A 17,740-nucleotide genomic window follows, 5' to 3' on the forward strand; every position below is an offset into this window, starting at 1 on the left:
AGAATACAGCTTGGGTTATAAATTTTGTAGCCCTGGAAGCCTGTGAAGAGGGTTCAGCATTTACATTGCCATGAGCTTTAGAGGAGAATCTCCCCTCAGATAGTTTATTTTGTAAGTACAGGATTTCTTTAGGACCCAACGGGCAGCTCTTTTGGATTTGGCTGTAAGCTGATAATGACCAAAGCTGATAATGACTGAACTTTCCCTCTGCAAAGTTTTGTATAATCCTTGTCTTTATCTTGATCTTTGCTTCTCAGTGCTCACCTGAGCTCCTTGTCTTTATCTTGATCTTTGCTTCTCAGTGCTCACCTGATCTTCCTCAAGCTAGTTTGCCAGCTCCACATTTTGAATGGGTGAGTAGATAAATGTTTAATACATTGTTATGGAGCCCTGGCAAAGTAGACAGAGACTCTTTGCAGTCAAATGCTCTACCCCGGGGAGCTATACCCCGAGGCAGAGACTCTTAGAATGGTTGCTATGCCTTGTAGGGAAGGATGCCTTTGTTGCAGTCCCACTTGCATTACACCGATAACCTGGTTTGTAAAAGCTGGAAATTAAATTTCAAAAATAAATTATCTCCAGATAAACACTGGAGTGCAGTTTGGTGCAGAACAAACAAAATTTTTTGTGTTCCGGAATCATTTGTGAGCTGCTAGTTTATAATTTCTGATTTAGCGGAAATGACGGGTTCTGGGAGGGAAAGCCCTTGCTTCGAATGCTGGCTTTGCTACAGAATATACATGCTTGGGCAACTCTGCCTCAGTTTTCTCATGTGGTAAAAGGGCATCATCTGCTCCTTTTAAATATTAAGATAATCTGTTTTGATTTTTTTTCTTCTTTTGAGAAACAAATAATGATTCTGACTGAAGGGAATGGACTTAAGGTAAGGAGTCTTGGGAGCAGGTTCCTCAGAGCACAGCTGAGCTTTTGGTCCATGCAAGAACATTAGGAACCGTGGATATCTATACCAACATCAGCACTGCTGAAAAGCACTCTGATTCTTTTGTAAGGCACACACTGATTTATTTGCCTAATCTCCTGATTTTCTGGGAGTCATAGATAATGATGGAACAACCATTTTGTACAGTGTTATCCTGCTCCCAAAGCCATGTGACTGGTTCAAGCATGGGCATGAGACCACACTGAGTTGATGAATCCCTTCACCAGAATTCTGAAATTGGGAGAGAAAAGAAGATTTCTCTTTTGGAAATGTCAGTAGCTGTTAAAAGTTAAGCTCTAGCCTTTAGTCCAGAAAGACCAAAGAGACCACTGAGCAAAGGAAGGGAGAAGAATGAGAAGAATATAGTGAAGTATAAAGGTAAGTGCTGGAGAACAGAAGGTCTCTGTCACCTCACTGTCTATTCCAGTAACTGGATCTAAGTAGACTAGCAACACATATATTATAAATGAATGAGTGATATAAAGTAGGTAATAGGTTTAAGATTTCAAGTGCATAATTTTTGTTTTATCTCAGCACGATGTCTCTGTTGCTCTGCCCCCCCAAACAAAACGAAACAACAACAACAAAAAACACCTCCCATACAGAACCCATTCCACACGTTTAGAGATGGTCGACGCAGCCCCTTCACTACCAGAAAGCACATAACCGGGGCCAAGTTAATGAGAAGATTCCATCTACCTGTAAACAGTAATTCTGACTCAGAGATCATCCCAGCTTCAGGATCAATTCAGAATACAACCTGAGCCAAGCAGAAGTAGAGTATTCACTGAGATTTAATACATGGATGGAGAGCCATAAGGCTATTAGTATAGAGCTACCAGAATTGATCTTTACTACAGGTACAGCCAGTCTGTGAAGTAAGCCAATACAGTGTGAAGTTGGACAAAATGATAAAGCAAGAAACTTCTTCATCTGAATCCCTTAATTTAGCCGTTTCTAAAGGTAGATTTGTTATCTGGCATGAATCAATAGGTTCCCTTTCAACTTAAACTGGTTTGAGTTGGGTCCCTGTCATCTGCAATAAATGAAACCTTATTATACAAAAATTAGTTCAAGAAATGTAGAAAGTCCTATACAAATGTTTATTATTCAAACATACTCCTCTTGGACTCAAAAAGAAGATAAAATTTACAAAGCATTTAGAATGCTAAATTATGTTATAAAATTTTGCACCCATTGCTTTCAGGAGAAAAATGCTGGTTCAAGATACTTGAAACATCAGCCCTGTTTCTTCACGGAGCCACGTCAAACAGCATGAATTCTAAGAATTGGACTTGCCAACCTATTGAACAAATATTTAGCCCACTCTATCCACCAGATTACATCTCCAAATCTCTTTTATAAGGAAATTCCAGAGCCATCTTGTTGAATTCACATACCAACTTCTCTTATAAAGATTCATTAGTTCGGGGCGCCTGGGTGGCTCAGTTGGTTGGGCGACTGCCTTCGGCTCAGGTCATGATCCTGGAGTCCCGGGATCGAGTCCCGCATCGGGCTCCCTGCTCGGCAGGGAGTCTGCTTCTCCCTCTGACCCTCCTCCCTCTCATGCTCTCTGTCTCTCATTCTCTCTCTCTCAAATAAATAAATCTTTTAAAAAAAAATTCATTAGTTCAACTATCAGTTAGTGAGCATTTGTTCGATATCTATGACTATGTGCTATGTACCATGAGCCTTCGAGGACATAAAGAAGAAGAAAATAAAACCCTGGCCCCAGGGAAATTACAGTAAAATAAGAAAGGTAAACAAGTAAATAAACAGTTGTAATACAGGATGATAGCGATTATGATGGATATCCAGAGGGTACTTCACAGGGAAGTGTTTCACCATCCTGTAGCACTGTGTGTGTGTTTAAATAATAAGCCAGTCTTTCCACATATAAGTTGCTCCATAGTTATACATAAAGCATTTCTGGCAGTTTTATTCATACTTGATCACTAAATGATTATTTCCTGAGGACCTAGAAGCCCAAAGATAACCAGAGAATATATGTTTACAAACCTGCTTAGTCCCTAGGTTCCTTTTATTGTCTATTTAAGTTAAATTAAGTTAATAGGCTGATATTCAATATTATTTTTAGAGTTTTACATGTAGTAGAACAAAGATTAAGTACTGAGTGATTATTTCTGTAGAAAATAAAGTATATATATATATAGCTACTACTTTTACCAAATACTACAAGTTAGTCTTATTTTTGGAAGTTAAATTTCCCTAGAGGCAACATTTTAAGAAAGATACATTTTTTCAAGCACGATTTTTATCTTAACACCAAAACAATATGGGACAACTCCTGGGAGAATTGCATAGCTATTAGCATGTGGTCTAATAAAGGGGGGCTGTTTGAAGATCTGTGCCCCACTGGCAAGTCTGTGGATTTCCCAGTGTGGAAATGTGGTCCAGTGATCTGATCACCAAAATCAGAGGAGAGTGCCCAAATAAGAACCATCAATAACCCTTTTTTATTATTATTATGTTATGTTAATCACCATACATTACATCATTAGTTGTTGATGTAGTGTTCCATGATTCATTGTTTGCGTATATCACCCAGTGTTCCATTCAATACGTGCCCTCTTTAATACCCATCACCAGGCTAACCCATCCTCCCACCCCTTTCCCCTCTAGAACCCTCAGTTTGTTTTTCAGAGTCCATAGTCTCTCATGGTTTGTCTCCCCCTCCGATTCCCCCCTTCATTCTTCCCCTCCTGCTGTCTTCTTCTTTTTTTTTTTAACATATAATGTATTATTTGTTTCAGAGGTACACATCAATGACCCTTTTGTCACCTGCAGTTGCTGCTTCTCCCAAAAGAGGTAGAAGGGTTTCTTGCATGCAGCCAGAAGGCCAGCAAGCATCAGTAAGCCCGACAGAAGGCCAAGAAAAGAGGAAACTGGCCCTCCAAGATTCAGTGGCAGGGAAATTTATACCCCGAACACGCCGCCTATTTGATTTCTTCATCTGGCAACCCTATTTTGGCAAATTGTGATGTTGGAATACGTTCTCTTTGCTAATAGAATATCAATGTGCAGAATCTTTAAAGCCTGTGAATATGCTGTCTGGGGTACATTCTTACTGCACCTGTCGGAACGCTCCATCTGTTTCATGCTGTCACAAGCACCGTCCAGTTCCCGCTCAGCTCCCCACACACCAGTTTCTTCTCGCCTGCCTTACGGCACTTCACCCTCCCTCACACACCGAGTTAATTCCACATGGCTCTGATGATTCCTCCACGTTGTCTTCATCTGACCGTGTAGCTTCTCTGCTTGCTAATCCTAAAGTTATCTTTTAAAAATCCCATTTGATTCAGAATAGCCTCATTAAAGAATTTAAGACAATTTTCTAAATGTGTTTTACAGAAAGGAATAGGAAGGATGTGCATATCAGCTTTGACAAGTAATGCATTAGAACTCTCTTATTGCATGCTTCGCTAGTGCAGAGAGCCCAGAAAGCTCTAAGCCAAAACATAAATTGTATATATAACAAAATCTTAATATAAAATAGCATGAAAGCAGGTATTAGCCTGTCTCCCAGAAGCTATGCAAAGCAGTTGAACTGTCTATAAATAAAACGATAGAATTATAATTATGAGCAGTTGTCATTATCTGGAGATAAAATACTGAGTTCCATTTTTGGCTTTGCTACTGACAGATCATATACAAGTCAATTAACCTCTGTAAAACATTACTTGCTACCTTTTTATTTCACAGAAGGGTTTTGAAAATTTGGATGACTATGAATTAGTATAGCTTTGTTTATTAAGTGGCTAAGAACCAAAAAAATTGAGAATAGAAAATATAACAATGCATGCCCACATGTGATAATCAAATATATTGCACTGTTGGTAGCTTTTAAGGGTATTTATTGATTGCAGAATTTCTTTTAGTTGTGTTTTTTTGCTTTTTGTTGTTATTTGTTAGAGCAGTTATTTAAAAAAAATAACTGTATTCTTTTATTAACATATCATATTAAATACTAAAAATGTTATGTTGAATTTAAATAAATATTGCAGGGAAATAAATTTTCACCTCAAAGAACAAGCATTGATTTACCCTTAGAGTTAAACCCATCTATTGATATAAATTGCTTAGCAGGAAACATATGTTGTGTTTAAAACTGATCTTACATTTGGAAATTTGAGCAGAGCTACCCTGAACCTTTTATCTAGATTAACTTTTATTCTTCAAAGCTGTAAATGGTTTCTTTCAACATGTGCATTCAAGGTTACTGGATACAAAAGTAAGACATCAGTATTATATTTTCTTCTACCCTAGAATAAATAAGTGTTGGGGGAAGGATATTTATTTTAAAATATAAAACTTTAATTAAAGTTGGCCATAAAAAGCTTTACTTACACACATTTGCAGAACATTATTCAATGTTGCCACCTTCAGGACAAATTTTAAAATAGCAATGAAGATGGTAGGATTAAGGATATTCTGTCCATGAATAAACAAATATTCAGTCTATGCCAGCGATGCAAGGTAACTACTTATGTTTTTTAAGGCATCTGAATATCTGAATTTTAAAAATTATTTTCATATTCAAATGGCCACAAAATTTCAACTAGAACATGCTCTTCTAATAATCACCCACTGAGAGATATTTATTTAAGAAACACTGGTTGATTATTACTATGTCTTAGGCTCTGTGCTAGGTGTTAAAAATTTAAAAAAAAAATGACTAAGACTCAAGGAGCCCACATTCTAAAGGGGGAATCGATATACAAATTGGATATTTCAGTAGTGTGATAAATGTTTCTGATGGACATAAACAGACTGTTATGGGAAAAGAGAAGCTAAATACCTCTCACTCCAGAGGGTCAAAAAGAACCAGTAAGAAAGGCATAAGGGAGGTGACAACTGAGCTTAGTCTGTTATTATAATAACTTTGAAATAGTTTAGCTTGTTTCCCCTTTTCTCTTTCCTATTAAAATGAAGGGAGAGGGGTGCCTGGTTGGCTCAGTCGTTAAGTGTCTGCCTTCGGTCCAGGTCATGATCCTAGGGTCCTGGGATCGAGCCCCATGTCAGGCTCCCTGCTTGGTGGGAAGCCTGCTTCTCCCACTCCCACTCCCCTTGCTTGTGTTCCCTCTCTAGCTGTCTCTCTCTGTGTCAAATAAATAAAAAAAAAATAGTAATAATAAAACAAAGGGAGAGGAAGAAAGAATTCTTAAAAACAGAACAATTATCATGTCTACTGGTGTATACATAAAATGGAGATTATATTTGCTAAAATGTTATTTCATAACTTACATAGATCTTTTCTGACTTTTTAATTTCCTTTTTGTAGGCTTTAACAAATTTTTTAGTCTTCTTCATGGAGCAATCCTAAGGGGTCAGTATCATGACATTTCTCCTGTTCATACTCTAGGCTTGGACCATACAACAGGATCACAGGTACTGGATTATTGATTGGCAGATACAATCTTTTTCAAATGCTCCATGAAGAGCAGAGAAAAATGCAACATGGTGTTAGTGTTCCTTTCCATCGTGAGAGAAACATTTTTCTATCAGTTTAATATTTCCACTGCTATAGTTCCACTTTTCTAAATAAATGTCCTCTGAAACAGCTTTTACTTTAAGTGTGTTACTACTATTATGCATTAGCATATATGAGATCTGTCTGTAAAGCAGTAAGACTATGTAGCATTTGAAGCCAGTCAGATGTGCTCTACCTGAAAATTTGCTCTAGGTGCCTCCATTACCCAAGGAGGGTTTTGGTCTGCTCTTGACTGTAATAATTTCTCAAAAATGTCACTGCAGCATTTTTAGATAAAGATGACCATTATCATTACTGCTATTGGAAATTGAATTATTTCAATCAGAAAATGGAAATGGCAATGTTGATTGAAAGAAGTACATTGACAGATAGGAACTTAAACCCCCTATAGAAAACAAAGAGACCAAATAAAAGCAATTTCTTTTTTTTTTTTATTCTTATGTTAATCCCCATACATTACATCATTAGTTTTAGATGTCGTGTTCCATGATTCATTGTTTGTGCATAACACCCAGTGCTCCATGCAAAATGTGCCCTCCTCAATACCCACCACCAGGCTAACCCATCCTCCCACCCCCCTCCCCTCTAGAACCCTATTTGTTTTTCAGAGTCCATCGTCTCTCATGGTTCGTCTACCCCTCCGATTTCCCCCGCTTCATTCTTCCCCTCCCGCTACCTTCTTCTTCTTCTTCTTCTTTTTTTTTTTCTTAACATATATTGCATTATTTGTTTCAGAGGTACAGATCTGAGATTCAACAGTCTTGCACAATTCGCAGCGTAAAAGCAATTTCTACTCAAGTTTAAATGTGGAAAAAAAAAAAACAGGGTAGAGTGATGAATAATGTCTTTTTTTATTTTTGTAGAATAAGAGGGAAAAAATCAAAATCTGAATTTTAAAAATCTGAATAAAATTCTTCGTATCTTTCCTGATAAGATCACTCAGGTGTGCTAATGGGAGTGCAAGAATTGGTTATTTTTAAATAACTTACCAAACTTCTGTTCAAGTTCTAACACTCTAATAAAAAATCTAATTGCACATGTCAGCAAGCAATGCTCGTCCTGAGGTACCACCTCAAAAAGAGCCTTACGGATAGGTGGCTTCTATGCGGCCATATCTTCCCTTCCAGAAACATTCATTATGGAGATAGGTTGTGCTCTAGTTTTATATGACAGAAGATGTAAACAATTTAACTTTAAACATCTGGGGGTTTTTTGAACCAGAGAGTACAAAAAACATCTTCATAATAATATCTATCACTTTTCTAGTGAGAAATCATAGTTTCCAGATTGAAGGGGGGATTGCACATGATGGTTTCAGATTTGAATTTTTTAGTGCAGTAGGTATGTTTTCTTTGAAAAGGAGCTGACAAGAGGTTTCCTTCTTCGTGACAGAATAAGATGATAGATAGGTCGATATGTATATATATATATATATATATATATATATATATATATATACAGAAAAGATAGATAATAGATAAATAGATCAGTCAATCGATAGACTGACCATGATTTTAACAAACTGAAGGAATTTTTGACACCAAAAAAGCTGAAGGTATGTGATCTTAAATTAAGAACATTATATGAAATTAGGTAAATTGATCTTCATTTAAAACTCACTACATTCTTTTTATTTTCTACTCATTTCATCACAGATCAATAAAAACTTTCTTACAGATAGGCTCTGGTCTGCATCAGACCCATGAGAACCACAACCATTCCAACTCGCATTCCCCCTTGGTGAGGGTTCATCTAACATTGCTGCTTACATGGTACTTGTGCTTATCAAGGCTTCCAATTCTAAGTCATGGAAAATGTTTAACTTTTAAAACTAACAGCTTAAAGTTGTTTTAGCTCTTTTCCATGTTTGCTCTCAAAACTAGTTTGTCTCAGTCAAACGTTCAATTGTGTAAGTTTAAAGTCGCCAAACTTCAGTGTATCCATTTGAAAATAGAAATAAGATTCACTCATTCATTCGGAAACAAGATGCGGATATCCATGAGGAGTGCAATGACATAATTTCTATCCTCAAGATTACAGTTTAATGGGGAAGACCAGAAAATGATATCTCAGGTATTTACATAGATTAAATGTGATAAGATTTAAGAAGCATTTTGCGTCAATTCTGATTCAAAATTCTGTAATTAATATTGCACAAAACATATGCAAAAAGATGGACAACTTAAAACACTAGCTATATCCTAGGAAGCTTGGTTGCCAGTTAAAGCCAAGCAAAGCATAAATATGTTTCCTGCTCCCTCCTTCTGTCCCTGTGTCTGGCATGTATGCAGAAACAATCTCCTCAGAGTCCAAGGCCATCTCCTTCTCTCCCTTACAGTTACAGTTCACTCTGGTGATGTGCTGTTGAAGTATCTTATGCACACAAAGTCACTACCCCGGTTCTCGGGCTTTCAGAGCTGCTGACACCATTTCCTGATACTCACAAAGCTCCTCTTACCATGTCATCTCACCAGAGCCCTGTTGTGTAGTCACAGAGTGAGGCAAATCCCCCCACCAGATCCACCAGTTACTTCTACCCCAAAACATGGCTTCCTCTACTCAGCCAAAGTCTTCAGAACATTCTAAATGTTTATTCTAAAAGTTATGTTAATATATATATATACCTATATATATTCTCATTCTATTCTATTATATACCTAATATATAATATATACCTATATATATATATTCTCATTCTAAATTTTATGTTATTATATACCTATCATATTACACATACAGAAAGGTGGACACAGCATATATGAGTGGTTTAAAAATTTTTAAAAAGTGGGGCACCTGGGTGGCTCAGTCGTTAAACATCTGCCTTCGGCTCAGGTCATGATCCCAGGGTCCTGGGATCGAGCCCCGCATCGGGCTCCCCACTCCGTGGGAAGCCTGCTTCTCCCTCTCCCACTCCCCCTGCTTGTGTTCCCTCTCTCGCTGTGTCTCTGTCTGTCAAATAAATAAATAAAATTTTTTAAATAAATAAATAAAAATTTTAAAAAAGCATATATAAAGTATATATACCAGTTGCCCACTGGGCAAGTTTCCTGGCTGTGGAACCTATTTTCTATAAGACTTTGCTCTGGGCCTGCTCTGGCTACTCCCCTCCCCGTGAAGAAAGGAGTTCTGGCACCAAGGGAGCATGCCTATGTGAAGCCCAAGTTCCCGCTTCTCTGAGGACCCAGGACCCCACAGCTCCCTGCCCAGATTTCCTGAGCTTTTTTCCAAAGCCCGACCTGACTTTCCCAGGTCAGATACTACCAGGATGTGTCACCCTAAATCCCAGTAGTGTTCAAGAGGCAGATATTTAGGGGAGGTGTGGGCAAAGCTTAAACAGAAGTGTATGAGACCCTTTGCAGTGCACAGGTCTAAGGGTGGGACTAGACTGGAGTGGACCACTATCGGGGTGGGCCAGAGGTCATGGGTCTATAGTCTGACTTTTTCTGCATCATTATGTTCTATCATAGAATTCCTAAATTCACACCGGCCTTTTAGGTCATGAAGAAGATATATTTTTCAAGTTAGGAGTATAATATCTATTTTGCTTAACAGTTTGATGATCTTGATACTATTAGGGAATAAAAAGGCATGCACAATTGATGCTTACTAAACATGAATGACTCTCTATGCTGGGTGAAAATGAAAGGCTGAAAAAAAAATGAGTAAATAACATCATTTATTTAAAATTCTAGGACTAATAGGCTTCCATTTTTCTTGAGTAAATTCCTGGTAGTGGAATGGCTATGTCATCTGGCATGGATGTGTTAACTTTTTGAGAAACTGCCACATTGTTTCCCAAACTAGTTACATCATTTTACATTCCCACTAGCAGCATATACAAGTTCTAATATTCTTTCTACCGGTTCTTTCATGTCCTTGAAAATATTTGGCATGGCCAGTCATCTCATTTTAGTTATTTTACTAGATGTGTAATGGGATCTTATTGTGGTTTTAATTTGAATTTCTCTAATAACCGATGATGTTGAATATCTTTGCACATGTTGCAACATTGAGAAAAAATGGTGAATTATTTTATATTTATTGAGGCTTTTATTATGTCCCAGAATAAAATGTATCTTCATAAAAAAGTTCTGTGTCCACATGGAAAAATGTGTATTCTGTTGTTATGTAGAGTATTCTATAATGTCATGTTAGGTCCAAATGACTGGTAATGCTGTTCAAATTTTCTGTATCCTTAGTAACTTTTGGTCTCCCTATTCTATCGATTATTGATAAAGGGGTATTGAAATATATCTTGAGAATTGTCGATTTGTTTATTTATTCTTGTAGTCCTATTTAGCTTATGTTTCAAGTATTTTGAAACTTGTTTTCTTATGTTTATTTTTGTCCGTAAATTTTGGGATTGTTGAAAACCTCCTGATAAAGTCATCCCTTTTTCATTGTTGAATGGCTGTTTTTATCCCTGGTAATAGCAATTAATTTGAAACATACTTTTCCCAATATTAATTTAACCACTTAAGTTTTATTTTTTGATAAGAGTTATGAGGTATACATATTTTTATCCTTTTACTTTTAATGTATTTTTTATTTGAAGTATGTTTCTCATAGCACATAATTAAGCTCTTTAAAAAAAAAAAATCCAATCTGACAATCTCTGTCTCTTAATTGGCATATTTAGACCGTATATTTGGTATGTGTTATTGATATGGTTAGATTAAAATCTATCATACTGCTCTTCGTTTTCCATTTGTACTATATGTTTTTAATTTACCTTTTCTCTTTATTCTGTCTCTTTTCAGATAATTTTTTTTTAAGATTTTATTTATTTATTTCAGAGAGAGAGAGAGAGAGTATGCACAAGCATGAGCAGGTGAGGGGGCAGGGCAGAGGGAGGAGCAGACTCCCCACTGACCAGAGAACCAACCCCCAGGCTCAAACCCAGGATCCCTGGATCACAGGACCCGAAGGCGGACGCTTAACCGACTGAGCCACCCAGTCACCCCATAAAAACTTTTGTTATTGTATTTTATCTCTGCTAATTTATGTTAGTATCTTTGTTTTGTTAATTAGTGGATGTTCTAAGGTTTATAGTATACATTATTAACTGATCACTGTCTAGTGATATTATACCACTTGATATACAGCGTAAGAGTCTTCAAATATTATACCTCCATATACATTATATTGATGACTGTTGCTCAAATGCTTTACATGGCACAGAAAAAATTTTAGACATAAATTAGGGCTCTGGATGTTAAATTCCTCCAGAGAGGATTTAGGTTAGGGGCATACCTCCTTAACCCAATCGGAGTTTGAGTTGATTTGAAGTTGGTTTGAAGGTAGATTTTCATCTTTTCTGGTTTGCTCTTACTCTTGGAGTGCAGACTTTCAAGGGTCTCAACTAAATGCTTGGGAAGCTTCTCAGGCCTTTATTCCTTAGTGAACTCTAAACTGTGAATATTGACCCCTCAGCCTGAGGGAACAAGAAAAGCTCTGCTCAGTTTCTTCATCCTTTGGCTTAAGAATTCACAATTCCACAGGAGAAAGGTGGGGCCAAACACCAGATACGTCTCACTGTGCTTCCCTTCTTTTGAGTATCTCAAACCTTCAAGCCCTCACTGCCTTGATCATTTGTCAATGTTTTCAAACTGAAGACACACTTTTGTTAAGTTCTGTGTTGTGTTCAGATTTTCTCTAGATGTTCTAATTGCACTCAGCTGGAGGATTGGTCTAATGAAGGCTAAACTACCATGACCAAAATCAAATGTCCCCTTTGTTCTGAAATTGCCTAATGACTTTCCTATTTCATCCATTATGCTGGGCACTCAGTGGCCATTTCAGTATGGAAACTCATAGCATTCTGTTCGGAAATTTTTCTTGAATAATTCTTTATAACAAAACCCTCTCCATTTTCCTTGTTTTCTTTTTCTGAATCACCTATTACTCAGCTATGGACATCCTGAGATTAGTTTGCAGTATAAATAAGGATGTTTTTACTTTTCTTTATTGCCATCATGGGATTTGGATGCTAGATTAATTGACATTCCTCCATCTACATTTTTTAGATTTCAAAATTTTGTCCCTGTTATCTTTGCCCCTACATTTTTTACCCTTGTTACTTTATGTGTTTAAAAAAAATGTCTTCACTGTAGTTTTAGTGGAGTTTTACGAGGGAGAAAAATTTGATGTGTGCTGAGTCTACGACCTTAATTTGGAAATATTCTCTCCATTTTTGTTGCTAACTCTACTTCTCAGAATCCGTATATAAATTTGAGAGAGAGAAAACAGACAGCAATCTAAGACAGAGTAGAATTCTTTATTAAAATATTCACAACCTTCTGACCTTAAGGCATTTTATTTTTGGATCCATGTGCTCTCTTCTTAGGAGTCCTTTCCCAAGTACTTATCTGACATCTTTTTTTTTTTAAAGATTTTATTTATTTATTTGACAGAGAGAGACACAGCAAGAGAGGGAACACAGCAGGGGGAGCAGGAGAGGGAGAAGCAGGCTTCCCACCGAGCAGGGAGCCCGATGCAGGGCTCAATCCAGAACCCTGGGATTATGACCTGAGCTGAAGGCAAACGTTTAACCACTGAGCCACTCAGGCACCCCTTTATCTGACATCTCGATCAAGCTGTCCTTTTGTGGGTATACTTCACATATCCTCCAGACTTGTAAGAAATTGGTATAAACACAGCTTAGGCTAGAAAAAAGATCCCTGCCTATTTTAACTGTGTTGTAATATCTATAATCAGGTGACTATCTCGAAGAAAATCACTAATTCAGCAAATATTTACTTATGGTTTTCTATATGGAAAGCATTGCATTGGTCTTCATAATTCAGTGTTTCTTCATATATTAGCAAGTGAATGAATTACCATAAAGCTAAGAATTCACTGGAGACAACTGTATCTAAGCATTAGAGCCAGAAGGACCACAGGGACTATGTACTCGTCATTCTGTAGGTGAGAAAACTGAAACACTGAATGGTTTCATGATTCAGAGAGCTGTACCCTTAATGGGGATTAATGAAGTGTCCCGGGGGATTTCTACTCTGGTCAACCCAAATTGAGAGTCAATGGAGTAATTTGGGGAATTTCTACATTAAACTAGAAAATCAATTGCCTATAGTATATTAGCTAGCATCTTGGGTAAAGTTCAAGTGCGTTATCAAACCAATTTTGAACCCACTCCAAACGCCTTGGCCTCTAAGCTGCTACAGTCAGTACTGTAATAGCACAAGTCCTGCCGTATTAGCAAGAGTGCAAATGCCCATTTAAAAATTACTCATCCTGGGCGCCTGGGTGGCTCAGTCGGTTGAGCGACTGCCTTCGGCTCAGGTCCTGATCCTGGAGTCCCGGGATCGAGCCCCGCATCGGGCTCCCTGCTCGCCGGGGAGCCTGCTTCTCCCTCTCCCACTCCCCCTGCTTGTGTTCCTGCTCTGGCTATCTCTCTCTGTCAAATAAATAAAATCTTTAAAAAATATTTAATAGTAATAAATTTTAATACAAAAATTCTATACACATATAATATCTAAATATATGGTTTGAAAATTTTCTGGAATATTTTGTTTTTAGAAAAAATAAAATTAGTTTTTATTAAAATTGTTATTTTAGAGTGTTCAGGCTTGGAAGTAGCAATAATTTCTGCTCACAGTCTGTTAGAGAGGAAAACTCGTGAAGCTACATCTAAAAGCAAGGGAGAAGGGAGGCTAGGAAATGAGTATAGCTGGATCTAGCTATGATACTACTGGGGTAGAAATTGTGGAGAAGAGTCTTCACCACAGCATGAGAAGGAATTAAAGCCAATTTTTCGGGGTGCCTGGGTGGCTCAGTCGGTTAAGCGGCTGCCTTCGGCTCAGGTCATGATCCTGGAGTCCCGGGATCGAGTCCCACATCGGGCTCCCTGCTCGGCGGGGAGCCTGCTTCTCCCTCTGACCCTCCTCCCTCTCATGCTCTCTGTCTCTCATTCTCTCTCTCTCAAATAAACAAATAAAATCTTTAAAAAATAAATAAATAAATAAAAATTACTCATCCTTAGTGAAAATGGCAAAATGTTGAAAGTTATGCTATACACTACACATGCACGGAATTTAACTGCCCTTTTGTCTGATTGAAGATTTAGGTAGGACTATTCTGCTTTTCTCTTACAATCTTTAAGTCAATACATTTCACACTATGTAATATTCATCTGTTTTCTTAGTCACCTGGTACTAGGTACATTGATGGATGGTCATGGGGTCAAAAGTATGCCACCATTCAGAGATGCTTTCAGTTCCACAAACAGTAACTTCTTTAATGTAGAGGCAAATGCCTATCATCAGGCAGGAGTGTTGTAAAGGCTTGCTGGCACTGGGTAGTGAATTTGAATTAGACGATCCCTAGATCACTTTCTTACTTTAAGTTATTAATTTCCCAAAGACTGTTATAGCATCAATCAATATTTTCAAAGCCTAGAAAAAATATAAGAATGTATTCTTCATTGGTGCTTCATTAAAATGTATTTATAGATATATTTCTCTGGCATCTACTTCTTTTATTTTGTGTTACATCTTCATAATAAATTTATATTATGCCTATATAACCAAATATGTGCTAAATATCTATACAGCGTATGTTCTCAGTAGTAATGTGACTTTAAGGCAAATACCGTTACAGCACACAAACATACATTCTGTACATCATATTCATACAGAGAAAAACAAGTTCTGATGAAGTTGGGTTAATAAATAAATGTGATGATATTTTGGGGGAAAAGAAGTATCCCAGAGAATGTTTTCTTCCCTCCAGGCTACCTAGACATAGAATGAGGAGGTTTAATTTGTTTGTAAAAGCAAAAGCACTCACTTTAGGGTAAAGGCCATTCCACATTGAGAAGTCAATCCCTTGAGTGCACTCCACAAAGTCAAGCCTTCGTGGCTGACAGGTTGGTAGATTCCAAGTCAGCATGATGCAGGAGCTTAGTGACCTTTAATTCCACAGACACAAAAGACTTCTACCTGGTTTCCTAACTCCATGGCTTTTAGAAATGAATGCTTGAGTGCCCTTCTTTGTGCCTCAGCTGTAATCAGAGTCATTAGCTGCCCCTAGCATACAGTTTTAGGTTGATTGGACCCATAGTAAAAATACCCCAGATGTTTCCATTGTGACAGCTAAGGAACAGTTGACAAGTGCCTTTTAAATTGCCTTTTGCTGGACTGAAAGTTTTGAGATGTTTGTTCTTATCTTATGATAAAGTATCATAGTTTATGAAACACAAAACAATCAATCCATAAATGTTAGTGAATTTATTAGTTAATTGCCATGTATAAATTGTCCAGCTAGGCTCTCAGTGGGCTAAAGTGCCATTTAAGACATAGAGACAAAGGAAATTGGAATTAATATCACAAGGTCTTAAATGCAATAAGTGGGTGGTAGTTGCTCAGTGAAAGAAGATAGAAAAGAAGCAGTCTAAAAGATTGAATGGGGTAAAGGACCTGAGCTATGCTTTTCAGACAGGAGGAATATCATTAACAAGGGAAGCTGAGGTGAGAAAATACAAGGGCTTTTTGATGGTCAGAGAATGAAGGAAAGGTCAAGTGAACAAGTCAAGAGTGAGAGGACCTAAGTCTCCAAGTGCGGAAATAGTACAGGGTAAGAGCAAAAAGGAACTGTGATCTGTATTGGCACGTCCTGACCACACAAAAGGATTTCGACATCTTTTGGCAGATAATGTGGCACCATTAAAAGGTTTTCAAAGAAGGAGCACCTGGGCGGCACAATTGGTTAAGCAACTGACTCTTGGTTTCAGCTCAGTCACGATCTCAGCGTGGTGAGATCAAGCCCCTTGTCAGGCTCAGTGCTCAGCACTGAGTCGGCTTGAGATTCTCGCTCTCCCTCTCACTCTGCCCCACCCTACTCATGCTCTCTCTCTCTCGAATATAAATAAATAAATCTTTAAAAAAAAGATTTTTTTTAAAAAACTTTTACTCTTTCCCTCTCCCTCTGTCTCTCCCCCCACGTTCTCTCTCTTTCTCACTCTCTCAAATAAATAAATAAATCTTTTTTAAAAGAAAGGTTTTCAAGGAAAATTTAAGACATGATCATGCTATTAGTTGTGAACAGAGAGGAGTTGACAGGGGAAAGAATAGAAACAGGAAGTCCATCTAGAAGTGCTTGCAGCATTCTAGCTCCCCCAGGAACAAGGGCCTAAACCAGCAACCGTGAAATCAGGAGTGTGGATGAGATGTGTGAAGACACCCAAAATTGTTAATGGCATTGTGAGAAATCAGTGAAAATTTAAATTGAAGATGACCATGTCTGACAAATTTATAGAAAAAAAATAATTCAAAAAAGAAAACCATTATGCAAAGCTATGTAAAATAGTTGTTTACAATTGCAAGCACTGGAATGTAAATAATCTGAATTTAAAATGCAGCTCCACTACTGATCAACTTTATGGTCCTAAAGAACTAACAGACATCTCTGTGCCTCACTTTCCCCATCTGTAAAAGAAAGCTCATTAAATATCTACCACAGAGGCATGGCATGAACACGAAATGATATTATATACGTAAATAAACGTTGCCTTGCATATGATAAATATTAGACACTATTATTAGTCATGTTATATTTCAAGCAAAGGGGATTACTTTTATACATGTTGACTTTGGGGTAATATTAATATGAAATAGGCAATTAGAATTGTGTCATTGGAATTCTGGTGGGAAGCAGGCAGGATGGAGTTGTTTAAACCCATAAATACTTGAAACTGTTAAGTAGAGAACGATTATAAAAGCCTCATTTTCTAGTCTCTGAGACCAAACCTGGACCTGTTGGTTGAGTCCCTAGTGCCTTGAAATGCCACATAGGGCACCTGGGTGGCTCAGTTGGTTAAGCGACTGCCTTTGGCTCAGGTCATGATCCTGGAGTCCCTGGATCGAGTCCCGCATCGGGCTCCCTGCTTGGCAGGGAGCCTGCTTCTCCCTCTGACCCTCCCCCCCCCTCATGTGCTCTCTCTCTCTCATTCTCTCTGGCTCAAATAAATAAATAAAATCTTAAAAAAAAAAAAAAGGAAATGCCACATAAATTTGTATATCACCAGGCCACAGACAATTTCAATCTAACACAAGCTTCACCAATCAGAGCTTTAGAACAAGAACTCAACATTGGTTTGAGATTGGAGAAATCTTTGAAAATCATGGTCAGTTGTATAGAAGTTCAACAATTAATGATAGACAAATGAACAAATTGTCAAAGAGGAAGAATATCATAATTGAAGAGCTATAAATTTGTGAGTTTGATGTTTATCCTTGGGAACTTTTACAAAAAATAATTAAATAGAGGCT

The sequence above is a fragment of the Mirounga angustirostris genome, unplaced genomic scaffold (genome assembly GCF_029215605.1).
Source record: "Mirounga angustirostris isolate CCGP_5_RB_7025 unplaced genomic scaffold, mMirAng1.0.hap1 SCAF_4, whole genome shotgun sequence".
Classification (NCBI taxonomy): domain Eukaryota; kingdom Metazoa; phylum Chordata; class Mammalia; order Carnivora; family Phocidae; genus Mirounga; species Mirounga angustirostris.